The sequence below is a fragment of the Equus asinus genome, chromosome 24 (genome assembly GCF_041296235.1).
Source record: "Equus asinus isolate D_3611 breed Donkey chromosome 24, EquAss-T2T_v2, whole genome shotgun sequence".
Lineage (NCBI taxonomy): Eukaryota > Metazoa > Chordata > Mammalia > Perissodactyla > Equidae > Equus > Equus asinus.
In genome coordinates, this window is record NC_091813.1 from 63305582 (window position 1) to 63319511 (window position 13930).

At 39.4% G+C, this 13930-nt stretch overlaps 1 protein-coding gene across 14 annotated transcripts in view; it reads left to right on the forward strand.

Moving 5' to 3' along the window:
- The window catches only part of AKAP7 (A-kinase anchoring protein 7), a 151708-nt gene that overhangs the window by 51146 nt on the left and 86632 nt on the right, over window positions 1-13930 (forward strand). The gene's annotated exons all lie outside the window — the stretch shown is intronic.

The following is a 13930-nucleotide window of genomic DNA, read 5'->3' on the forward strand; positions in this document are numbered from 1 at the left end:
TCACTCAGCAACAATGAAATCTCATCGTTGAAGAGTCCGATTTTTTTTCCCCCAATTCTTGTAATAGATTTTTGATATCTTTTGATTTTTCACTTTACAAGTGAGCTGCTTCAGCATTTGCTATGCATGTAAGTAGCTACACGAGAGGCCTGAAGAGTTATCTTGGTTTTTCCACCTGAGGACTGTGTTGGTCCTGGGGCTATCTGGAAGGTGATGGGCTGGACTCAAGTATTTGTTGGGACTGCCCTACTCATCAGTCTGAAGGATCCCAGTGCTTTATCTTGACATGTCACATGTAGTTGGCATTTAATAAGTGTTCAATGAAGGAACATGAATCACCAGTTGCTCATTCAGAGGCCTGTGGGGATTGGTAGCCCCGTTCCAGAGTCAGAAGATGAAGCAGCAACATTTTCCTCTGGCTAGTTTTTTTAATTCCTGTTTCGGTTTTACTCTCTGAGCAGAAGGTCTGTCAGTGATGGTTGAAGGTCTCACCTCCATTGGAGAACGTGTTACTCTGTGCATTGAAAGTGTTAGGGAGGTTGAAGCAGAAAATTACGTCACCTGGATGAGTGACTTTTGAGTTTGATCTAGAGAGTGTAGGTTGAGTGTTAGCCTACTTGCTGTAAACAGTTTTTATTTTCATTTTGTTTCATGTCACATCAAGTCATTGTATGTCATCTTATTTTGGGTTCAGTAATCCTTGGTTCATAACACACTCATCATTGGGCCATGCTTGGTCCACTTTTATCTGTTACTGATCTATTTTAAAATGATATAATTATCACCTGGGAATCCACTGCCCAAAACAAAAGCTAGGACCTTGATAGTAATCTGACCACTTTGTCTTTTTCGTTAATCCATCCCCTGGCCTTCCTTCATTCAATATAACTGTTCTCCTCAAGCTAGTGTTTCTTATTTCCTTGTATTCTTCACAAATGTATGTGTTTTTAATTGGTTTTAACTTTTAAGGTTTCTTATACAGCATCCTGTGGTATGTGATCTTTTGAGACAGACTTTTTTCACTTAATAATGTCTTTATGCAGTTTTGTGTTCCTCTTTTTGGGGTGGGGGGCATGAGGATCAGGTTTTGTTTCATTATTGGTTGAGTTTTTCTTTTGTGGAGCAAAGTATGCATAAACAAACAAACATGCAAACAAACAATATTTGTCAGTCAAGTAGGACCTAAAATCACGAGTTGGCTGAGGAGAAGGCAATTCTAACAGTTTTGATGGCAAATCATTTGGGTACTGATGTCCACAGTTAACAAACTTAATCTTTTCTTTCTGACTTCTCTGGAGAAAATGCTGGATTTAGATCTTTTCTTTTGTGATATAAATGTCTCCGAGCTCAAGAAGCATTTTTAATTATTCTTTCATTCATTGTTCTTTCAAATAATGGAATGGGTGCTTGCAACATTGAGAATTCCATCCATTCTTAGCAAATATTCTCACAAAGGCAGTTTCCAATATTGATGAAAGATCCATTGTGTGCTGAGGAATGCAAAGTCTCACCAGCTTTAATATGACTGAACCCGAGGATGTTGGTTTGTCATTTGAGAAAAGGCCGCTGCCCCTGGATGCAATTCCTTTCTTGATGCCAGAGACTGTTGCTTAAAAACATATATACTTTCCTCCAAATTTAAACAAAACATTACAAAAAAATGGAAAATAGAGGGAGAACAACATTCTGTATCCCTCATATTATCACTGTTTGTTGTACTTGCTTTTAGTTTTTTGTGTGCATATTGTCTTCTTGCTTTTGATGATAGTTTTTATGCACTTTTATAGGAAATCTAAATATTTGAATAAGTATATGGAAATTTTTCCTTAGAGTTTAGTTGGAGCCTCCATTTATATAGTGTTCAGGTAGTCACAACGTTCAGTACACAGAATTTTTGTCTGTATTGTACTTCATTAAACTTTTTAAAAAATTTTATTGAGGTCATAATAGTTTATAACATTGTGAAATGTCAGTAGTACATTGTTATTTGTCAGTCACCACATATATGTGCCCCTTTACCCCTTATGCCCACTCCCCAACCCCCTTCCCTTCTGGGGACCACTTATCTGTTCTCTTTGTCTGAGTTTTTATTTATCTTCTGCATATCAGTGAAATCATATGGTTTTTGTCTTTCTCTGTCTGGCTTATTTCACTTAACATAGTATCTTTAAGGTCCATCCATGTTGTTGCAAATGGGACGATTTTGTCTTTTTTATAGCTGAGTAGTATTCCATTTATATATATGGCATGTCTTCTTCATCTGTTCATCATTTGGTGGACACTTGGATGCTTCCATGTCTTGGCTATTGTGAATAATGCTGCAGTGAACACAGGAGTGCATAAGTCTCTTTGAATTGTTGATTTCAAATTCTTTGGATAGATAGGCAGTAGTGGAATAGCTGCGTCATATGGTATTTCTACTTTTAATTTTTTGAAAAATTTCCATACTGGTTTCCATAGTGACTGGACCAATTTGCATTCCTACCAGCAGTTTTCTCCACATCCCCTCCAACATTTGTTGTTTTTTGTCTTGGTGATTATAGCCATTCTAACAGGTGTAAGGTAATAACTCATTGTAGGTTTGATTTGCCCTTCCCTGATGATTAGTGATGTTGAACATCTTTTCCTGTGCCTGTTGGCCATCTGTATATCTTCTTTGGAAATATGTCTGTTCATATCCTCTGCCCATTTTTTGATCAGATTGTTTGTTTTCTGTTGTTGAGTTGTATGAGTTCTTTATATGTTTTAGAGATTAACTCCTTTTCGGATAATGATTTGCAAATATTTTCTCCGAGTTGGTGGGTTGTCTTTTTGTTTTGTTCATGGTTTCCTTTGCCTTGCAGAAGCTCTTAAGTCTGATGACGTCCCATTTATTATTTTTTCTTTTGTTTCCCTTGCCCGAGTAGACATGGTATTCAAAAAGATCCTACTAAGACCAATTTCAATGAGTGTTCTCCCTATATTTTCTTCTAGGAGTTTTATGGTTTCACATCTTACCTTCAAATCTTTAATCCATTTTGAGTTAATTTTTATGTGTGGCAAAAGGTAATGGTCTACTTTCATTCTTTTGCATGTGACTGTCCAGTTTCCCCAACACTATTTATTGAAGAGACTTTCCTTTCTCCATTATATGTTCTTAGCTCCTTTCTTGAAGATTAGCTGTCCTTAGATGTATGGTTTTATTTCCGTGCTTTCAGTTCTGTTCCATTGATATGTGTGTCTGTTTTTGTACCAGTATCATGCTCTTTTGATTACTGTAGCTTTGTAGTATATTTTGAAGTCAGGGATTGTGATTGCTCCAGCTTTGTTCTTTTTTCTCAGGATTGCTTTAGCTATTCAGGGTCTTTTGTTTCCCTATATGAATTTTAGAATTCTTTGTTCTATTTCAGTGAAGAATGTATTGGGATCCAGAGTGAGATTGCATTGAATCTAGATTGCTTAAGGTAGTATGAGCAATTTACCTATATTTATTCTTCCAGTCCATGTGCATGGAATATCTTTCCATTTCTTTATGTCATCATTGATTTCTTTCAATCATGTCTTGCAGTTTTCATTATATAGGACTTTCACCTCCTTGGTTAAATTTATTCCTAGATGTTTTATTCTTTTTGTTGTGATTGTAAATGGGACTGTATTCTTGAGTTCTCTTTTTGTTAGTTAATTATTAGAGTATAGAAATGCAGCTGATTTTTTAAGTTGATTATGTACCCTGCAATTTTGCTGCAGTTGTTGATTGTTTCTAATAGTTTTCCAATGGATTCTTTAGGGTTTCCTATATATAAAATCACGTCTTCTGCGAACAGCGAGAGTTTCACTTCTTCCTTGCCGATTTGGATACCTTTTATTTCTTTTTGTTGCCTAATTGCTCTGGCCCAAACCTCTAGTATTATGTTGAATAAGAGTGGCAAGAGTAGGCACCCTTGTCTTGTTCCTGTTCTCAGAGGGATTGCTTTCAATTTTTCCCCATTGACTATGATGTTGGCTGTGGGTTTGTCATATATGACCTTTATTATGTTGAGGTACTTTCCTTCTATACCCATTTTATTGAGAGTTTTTATCATAAATGGATGTTAAATCTTATCAAATGCTTTCTCTGCATCTATTGAGATGATCACGTGGTTTTTATTCCTCATTTTGTTAATGTGGTATATGGCATTGATTGATTTGCAGATGTTGAACCATCCCTGTGTCTCTGGTGTAAATCCCTCTTGATCATGGTGTATGATCCTTTTAATGTATTACTGTGTTCAGTTTGATAATATTTTGTTGAGGATTTTCGCATCTGTGTTCATCAGTGACATTGGCCTGTAAATTTTCTTTCTTTGTGTTGTCCTTGTCTGGCTTTGGGATCAGGGTGATGTTGGCTTTGTAAAATGTGCTAGGAAGTGTTCCATCTTCTTTAGTTTTTTGGCATAGCTTGAGAAGGATAGGTATTAAATCTTCTTTGAAAGTTTGATAGAATTCTCCAGAGAAGCCATCTGGTCCTGGACTTTTATTTTTTGGAAGGTATTTTGATTACTGTTTAAATCTTTGTACTTGTGATTGGTCTATTCAGATTGTCTGTTTCTTCTTGGTTCAGTTTTGGGAGGTTGTATGAGTCTAAGAATTTATCCATTTCTTCTAGATTGTCCACTTTGTTGGCATATAGTTTTTTGTAGTATGCTCATATAATCCTTTGTATTTCTGTGGTATCCATTGTAATTTCTCCTCTTTCATTTCTAATTTTATTTATTTGAGCCTTCTGTTTTTTTTTCTTAGTGAGTCTGGGTAAGGGTTTCTCAATTTTTTTATCTTCTCAAAGAACCAGCTCTCAGTTTCATTGATAGTTCCTATTGTTTTTTTGGTTTCAATTTTGTTTATTTCTGCTTTAATTTTTATTATTTCCCTCCTTCTGCTGACTTTGGGCTTTGTTTATTCTTCTTTTTCTAGTTCTGTTAGGTATAGTTTAAGATTACTTATTTGATATTTTTCTTGTTTATTAAGGTGGACCGATTTTGCTATGCATTTCCCTCTTAGGACTGCTTTTGCTGCATCCCATGTGAGTTGGTATGCTGTATTTCCATTTTCATTTGTCTCCAGATATGTTTTTTTTTTTGAGGAAGATTAGCTCTGAGCTAATTGCTGCCAATCCTCCTCTTTTCACTGAGGAAGACTGACCCTGAGCTAACATCTGTGCCCATCTTCCTCTACTTTATATGTGGGACACCTACCACAGCATGGCATGCCAAGCACTGCCGTGTCCACACCCAGGATCCAAACCCCAGGTCGCTGAAGCAGAATGTGCACACTTAATAGCTGCACCACTGGACTGGCCCCTCCAGATATTTTTTGGTTTCTCCTTTAATTTCTTCAATGATCCATTGATTGTTCAGTATCATGTTGTTTAGTCTCCACATGTTTGTCATTTTTCCAGCTTTTTTCTTGTGTTTGATTTCTGGTTTCATAGCATTATGGTCAGAAAAGATGCTTCCTAAAAGATTTCAATCTTCTTAAATTTGTTGAGGCTTGCCTTGTTTGCCAACATCTGGTCTGTCTTGGAGAATGTTCCATGTGCACTTGAGAAGAATGTATGTTCTCCTGTTTTTGGATGGAGTGTTCTATATACGTCTGTTAAGTCCATCTGGTCTAGTTTTTTGTTTAGTTCCACTATTTCCTTGTTGACTTTGTGTGTGGATGATCAATCCATTGATGAAAATGTGATATTAAGGTCCCCTAATATTGTGTTGCTATTAATATCTCCTTTTTGGTCAATTAATAGTTGCTTTATGTACTTTGGTGCTTCTGTGTTAGGTGCATATGTATTTATAAGTGTTGTGTCCTCTTGGTGGAATGTCCCTTTTATCAGTATATACTGCTCCCCTTTGTCTCTCATTGTCTCTTTTATCTTGAAGTCTGCTTTGTCTGATATAAGTATGGCAAAACCTGCTTTCTTTTGTTTGCCATTAGCTTGAAGTATCATCTTCCATCCCTTCCCTCTAAGCCTGTGTTTGTCTTTGGAGCTGTGATGTGTTTCCTGGAGGCAGCATATTGTTGGGTCTTGTTTTTTCATCCACTCTGCCACTCTGTGTCTTTTGATTGGGGGATTTAATCCATTTACATTTAGAGTGATTATTGATATATGACGGCTTAATGCTGCCATTTTGTCAGTATTTTCCAGTTGTTCTGTATTTCCCTTGTTTCTTGTCCCATGTATTTCAAACTGCCAATTTAGTTTGGTGGTTCTCTAAGATGATTTTCTCAGTTTTCTCTTATCATTTGTGTCTCTGTTCTGATTTTCTTTTAGTGGTTACCATGAAGTTTTTATAAAAGATCTCACAGATGGGTTAGTCTGTTTTCTGATAGCCTGTTATTCCCTTTGTCTAAGCAGGTTCCATCCCCTCCCTCTTTCCCTTCTAAGTTATTGTTGTCACAAGTTACTCTGTTTTGTGTTGTGGGTTTGTGGTTAAAATCAAGCAATTATATTTATTCTTGATGTTTCCTTCCCTTTATCTTTAATGTACAATTAAGTGTTTGCCAATCTGTTCTGATAAGACAGTTGCGATTTTCTGATTTTGTCCACCTATCAATCTCCTTGGTCAAGGCTTTGTAAACCCTTTCTTTTATTTTTTCAGGTATGAGGGGCTTCTTAATTATGTTCTGTACAGGGGGTCTTGTGGCAATGAACTCCCTAAGCTTTTGTTTATCTGGGAAAGTTTTTATTTCTCCATCATATCTGAAGGATATTTTGCTGGATAGGGTATTCTTGGCTGAAAGTTTTTGTCTTCCAGAATTTTGACTATATCATTCCACTCTCTCTTAGCCGGTAAGATTTCTGCTTAGAAATCTGCTGAAAGCCTGATAGGAGTTCCTTTGTAGATTATTTTCTTCTGCTTTGCTGCCCTTAGTATTTTTTTCTTTGTCATTGACTTTTGCCTGTTTTACTAATATTTGCCTTGGAGAAGGTCTTTTTACATTGGTGTAATTAGAAGTTCTATTAGCTTCTTTTACTTGTAATTCCAGTTCCCTCCCCAGGTGTGGGAAGTTCTCAGCTGTTATTTCTTTGAACAAGAACAAGCTCTCTGCTCCTTTCTCTCTCTGGAATACCTCTAATCTTTGTGTTGCATTTCTTAATTGAGTCAGATATTTCTTAGAGAATTTCTTCATTTCTTTTTAGTTTTAATTTTCTCTCCTTTTCCATCTGAAGTATTTCTATATTCCTATCCTCTAAATTGCTAATTCTGTCCTCCATAATATCAGCTCTGTTATGTAAGGGTCCTGGATTTTTCTTTATCTCATTCATTGTGTTTTTCACCTCCAACATTTCTGATTGGTTTTTCTTTATAGTTTCAATCTCTTTTGTGAAGAATTCCCTCTGTTCATTTATTGTGTTCCTGATTGCATTGAACTGTCTTTCTGAGTTCTCTTGTAACTTGTTGAGTTTTTTTATGATAGCCATTTTGAATTGTCTGTCATTTAGATTGTAGATTTCTGTGCCTTCAGGATTGGTTTCTGGGTGTTCTTTTTCCTTCTGGTCTGGAGTATTAATATACTTCATACTATTTGATGGGGTGGATTTGTGCCTTTGCAGAGTGATAGTATCTGGTCACAGATTCCACCTGCTGCCACTGGGGGTGTGGCAGGAGCTGTGTATTCCGAGCCCACCATGATCCCTGTCAGCTGTGCCTGTCCAAGGTTAGGCCACTCCTTGGGACTGCAGCAGCCCTGTGGGCTTGCCCACTCAATGGGAAAGGAATCACACTGGGGCTCAGGGATGCTGCCGTCTGCTTGCATAGTCCAGCTGAGACGTTCTTTCCACTTGGGGGCCACAGTGGTACTATGGGCATTCATAGCGGCCGGGAACTCATTTGCCTGGATGCTCACATCTGCTACTGTCTCTTCCTAGGTCACACTGACTGTTGTGCTTGGTAGGCGGGGCCTCCCCACTGGGTCCAGAGCCTGAGCCACTCCCTGGCGACTACAGCAGCACTGTGGGCTCTCCCACTGGATGAGGAAGTGATCATGCAGGGGCTCAGGGCTACTGTCACCTGTTCCTGCAGTTGCACTGAGGCCCGCTCCCACCCCTGGGGCCACAGTGGTGCTATGGGTGCTCCAGCCAGGAGAGCAGTTGCATGCATGTACAGGGCTGCCGGGGGCTGGAGAGTGCTTACCTATCTCCACCACCTCCCCTGGGGTTGTCCATCCACCTTCAGATGTATAGCTGTGCTTGTCTCTCAGGCATCCTGATGTGCTCTGTGGGTGTCCTCTGCTGATCAATGAATGTCCATTTAGTTGGAGTTTGAAGAGGGAGAGAAAAAGAAACTGCTCACTCTGCCATGTTGCTGTTGTCTCCCATTAGATTTATCTTCAAAAGAATGCCTCAGGGGGGCCAGCCCTGTGGCATAGTGGTTAAGACTGGCGTGCTCTGGGTTCATGGATTCAGATCCTGGGAACAGGCCTACACTACTTGTCAGTCATGCTGTGGTGGTGACCCACATGTAAAGTGGAGGAAGATTGGCAACAGATGTTCTCTCAGGGTGAATCTTCCTCAGCCAAAAAAAAAAAAAAAAGCCTCAAGGTTAGTATTGTGTTATTCCAACAATATCAGTAAAATAATTTAGTATTTGTTTCTGTGTCATTTTGTAAGGTGTTTATTCACATAATATGTTCTAACTTTCAGAAGAACTTGTTGCATTGACCAGGTTACTACATTCCTTTAAACTTTATAATAAACTATGTATATGCATATACAGTAATATTAAAGTCATATTCATTCAAAATTGTGGCGACAGAGCCAGTTTGATGTAATGGAAAGCAGGAGAATTTGTAAAGAAAATAAATTTTATTATTAAAGTATTTATGAAGAAGTTAAGTTTATGTACAGATGATGAAGTAAAACTAACTTGAAAAACAGTTGAAAAGTATAATTCACGAATAGCCTGGTTTACCTAATTTTCATAGGGTTTTTAGACTTACAAGTTCAAAGAAATAAATTCTTAAAGTGTTACATAGTTATGAAAAAAGGACTGAATTTTAGACACTACTATTTGAACTCATTACTGAAAATTTGCAGGATAAAGAGCAATTTCAAATTTTTAACGTGTAAAATTGAAGAAAATGATTGTACGTTTGAACTAATAGGATCTGAATCTATGAAATTTGACCATCTCTACTTGAATTATGCATCCCAATATGCTGCTACTAACTGTCATCTTTGGTGGATGCTGGTGGGCTGAAGAGACCAAGCCCATCTTTGCACACCGTGTACGCATAGGTTTATGGCGGTAGCTGCTTGTGGGGGCAGGTATGGTGTATGGCATCAGAGGCCCTGTGGCTCAGCTTCCTACCTTGACCTTGAGTGATCCTGTTTGTCCAGAATAAAATGTCACCTTCTCCTTTCCTAGCGTTACATAGTAGCTTATAGAGCTAAGAAGATATTGGAAATTATGCATTTATATGGTATTTCTCCACATTTTACAAAGATGAAATTGTGCTGAAAAGCTTTTTGCAAAGAGATGAATATGGGATTTCATTCCTTTTTTTCCGACAGAATGTAATTTTGTTAAGAAGTGCATGGGATTGAGAGATTGCTAAAAATTTAGCCTGCTGGAATTATAATAGTCTTTGCAAATCCTTTTTTTTTAAATGAGAGAAGTGCCCTTGGTTAGCATGATAAAAGATTCCAAGTGCATTTATCACCTAAAAGGAAAAATGAAAGGATGTTCATTTGAACATCACGTTTTCTCTTATTTTAACTGTCATTTACCCCAAAAGATGGAGAGAATATGCCCTGTGTTTTCTGCTCCTTATGGGGCATCTGTTTGGTTGCCGGTACCTTTGGGCCCTTCTAGAGTACTGTGTTCCTACATGAAGTCGTGGACTTCTAACCCCCACAGGCAGGTGGGCACCCCAGCAGCCTGCCGACCCTTCCCCTCGATGGCCTGGACTAGGCTGTCTTCAGAGGCAGCAGAACACCGTAGCCGCACTTCATTGAGAACCAAGCCAAGACCAGCGTTTCTCCCCAGCAGGGTGTCTGAATCACAGTCCCGCATCGCATCGTGAGGACCGGCAGAGCCTCTGTTTCCTGCCCTGCCTCTGTGCAGGCCCCTGCAGGTGCTTTCCTTTCTCACCTCTAATCTTTTAACCCTTTCCATTGTCCCTGTAGGGGAGGAAAATTGTTTTTTTCTTTTACCCTCCAAGTTCTCCTGTTGGGACCCTGTAAAACTAGGCTGACAGAAGATTAAAAGAGAAAACAAATGGTTTATTAATGTGTGCAGCACACATCATGTGGGAGAAACCTCACTGAAGAGTAACACAAAGAGTGGTTAGAGCTTGGGCTAATATAGCATCTTTTTTCTTTTTTTTTGAGGAAGATTAGCCCTGAGCTAACTGGTGCCAATCCTTCTCTTTTTGCTGAGGAAGACTGGTCCTGAGCTAACATCCATGCCCATCTTCCTCTACTTTATATGTGGGACGCCTAGCACAGCATGGCTTGCCAAGCGGTGCCATGTCTGCACCCGGGATCCAAACTGGCGAACCCTGGGCCGCCAAAGAGGAATGTGCAGACTTAACCGCTGTGCCACTGGGCTGGCCCGATACAGCATCTTAACAAAGGGAACAGTACATTTGGGGAGAAGTGACAAGATGAAGGAAAAGGGCTTTAGGCTTTCAAGGGTGTGCAGCCTGTGGGAAGGTGAATCTGTGGGAGCTCTGCTGGAGCAAGGCTGGTTTGTACGGGCCCACCTTGGCCGTGAACTCCCCTGGGAGAGGGGATTTTTGTCAGTCTTCGTTTTTCAGAAGTTTCTGCTTTTCGTCAAGTGAGGCAGCTCCAGGAAGCTTTCTTTCTCTATCTGTGGATTCTCATTTGCCTCTAGCTCAAAATAATGCTGATGCCCAAGTGGCATAAATTTTGGGGTGGCATATTCTTATTCCCTATATCCACTCTTATTTTACTTGATTTTCAAATACTTAAATGAATTTACTTTGTACCAGATGTTATTCTAATCATCTTACAAATATTAACTCATTTAATCTTAACAACTCTATGATAGGGACCCTTATCACCCCCATTTCACAGATAGGGAAACTGAGGCACAAAGAGGCTAAGTAGTTTGTTAGTAAGTGGTAGGGCCAGGCCTCAAATCTAGGCAATCTGGCTCCAGATTCTGTGTTCTTTTTAAAATTGTTATTATTATTTATTATAATATATATGTGTGACATATAATAAACATAAAGAACAGTATTTGGTACAGAGTAAATGCTCAATCAAGAAATGTTAGCTATCATTATCATCATCATGAAATAGTCTCTAAAAGCATTACTGTTACTGGTTGTGTAATATTCCATTGCATCATAATTTGTTTTACTATTCCCTTGTTGTTAGACTTTTTAAAAAATTGAGGTATAATTGACACGTAACATTCCATTAATTTCAAGTATATAACTAATGATTCGATATGGGTATATATTGTAAAATGGTCCCCACGATAAGTCTAGTTGACATCTGTCAGCATACGTAGTTACAAATTTATTTTTTCTCGTAATGAGAACTTTTAAGATTTACTCTCTTAACAACCTTCAAATATGCTATACAATTAAATAGGCAATATGATATTATTAACTATAGTCACCACATTGTATGGAACATCCCTAGGACTTATTTTATAGCTAGAAGTTTGTACCTTTTGGCCCCCTTCATTCATTTCGCCCCCCGACTCCCACGATTCTGTGTTCTCGTCTGTTACACTGTAAGTAATCAGCTGGACTCCGAAACAGTTTCCCAGAGCACTCCCTCGCCCCCTGTCTTCCCTGCCTTAGCTGCGGCCTGGCTCTAATCTGAGCTCAGAGCTTCCTCTGGGTGAAGGCTGCTCATCTCACGCCCTGGGGCCCAGAGGTGTCACCCAGTGCTCTTACTTCTCTGCTGCTTTGTTCCCGTTCTAGGGTCACACAAAAGCGTTTTCTTAATGGTGATTCATGCTGTTGAGTTTTGTTACCCTCTACCTTTTGCTCTTGTCTGAATATTCCCTTTTGCTTTTTAAGGACTTTGTTGCCTAGCTCACGTGGGACCCTTGCTTGCTGCAGCACCATGAACACAACCATCCAACCATCCCGGCTCAAAGTGAGCTGTGGAGTTGTCAGAGCTGACTTTGCATCCCTGTGCAGCCTGTTACCAGCTGAGTGACTTTAAGCAATTTACTTAACCTTTCTGTTCCTTTATTTGTGAAAATGAGTGTAATAGTAACTGTTCTGAAAATAAAATGAGATAACATACATGAAGTGCTTAGCAGTGTTTGGCACATATACAGTGTTAAATAGATGGTAGCTATTATCCTTAATAATAACAATAATAAATACCCACCCACCACTACTGCTATCATAACTATTACTTATCTTAAAATCCCTTGACTTCTTTGATGGTAGCCTCCCACACCTGTACTCCGCTCCAGTAGTTCATAAGCAGAGTGAGACCTTTGACTAGTCATTGGCCAGAACTATTGTTACTGAACCAGGTTTGTCTTGCCTGCTGCATGATTATGCCAATCACTGAGAAGAGGAGATTACAGCGGAGAAAGGGTTTATTCACAAGGCAGCCAAGTGAGGAGACGGGAGAATGAAATCTGCCTCCCCAAAAATGGGGACTAGGGATATTTATAGGGTAGGGGGCAAGGTGGTCTAAAGATGATTGGTGGTAAGGAGAAGTAAGGTAATTGATGAGCTGTGCAAGCATAGTCAAGCTGCATGTTCACAAAATGGTGGCATTACTATGATCTGAGGGTGGAGTTTTTGGCTTCTTGACATCAAAGGGTCACCTAGGGCCCAACTGATGAGTCAGTGGTCTTAACCTGCCTGAACTTAACCTGCTGAACAAGGAGGCAGCTCTCAGTTCCTGAAAAACTCAAGCACCCGTTACCATGGTGACCTAAGCATCAGAGATGTTATCTATAGGGCAGGTTTTAGGAGTGCATTATCTAACCACTTTTGCAAATACACAACTAACTGAGTATGGTTATAGCAAGTTGGCCCCCTAGTTTTGCCATTCTCTTTCTTTAAATTGGATATAGTCGTCTGTCACCACAACCTCCCATCCTTCCTTCTTTTTGCTGAGGAAGATTTGCCCTGAGCTAACGTCCATGCCAATCTTCCTCTATTTTTCAGTATGTGGGCTGCCAAAGTGGAGTATGCCTAACTTAACCACTAGGCCGAAGGGCTGGCTCTTCCCACCCTTCTTGCTATTTCATTTCCTCTCTGTTACTACTCATGCTCTGCAACCTTATTGAGGCCTCTGATCTCCTCTTCCTGGCCAACATGGTTTATTCCTTCTTAAGCTAATCAAGGCCTCATGGTACATCACTCTTGGTGGCTCTTTCAGGTGTCCTGTCTTCTGTTCTTCTGTTTGACCTGGCTGGCAAACACCAATGGTAGATCAATTCAGTCATTTGCTTTTTTGCCCCAACACCTGGACAAAGTAAAATCCTAGAACCCGTCTTCACTCATTCTAGATATTCAGTCATCAAATGCTATACATTTTCTCTCTTAAGTATCCCTCCCATCCATTCCTTCCTTTCTGTTCCTGTTGCTGTGCTTCAGATCCAGCTCTTTTCATCTCTTATCTCTACTTCTGCAATAGTCTTCTTGTCTCCAGTCTGTTCCTTTGTTTCCAGAGTATTTTTCACTGCACAAAATGAATCATTTTTATGTTCCCTGCTTAAAAGAATATATCGATTCTCTGTTGGAGATAGGATAAAATCCCATTCTCACTGTGGCATTGATGATGTCAGCTGTTGACTCTTCCTGTCTGTTTAGCCTTATTTCTTGTGTTGCCTCACACTGCACCCCTGTTGTGGATGTGCTGGACCTCTTGCAGGTGCCCTGATGCTCTGTGCCATTTCACATCTTCAAGCCTTAGCTTCCACTGCTGCCATCTCATAGAACACCTTTACACGCCTAACGTTAT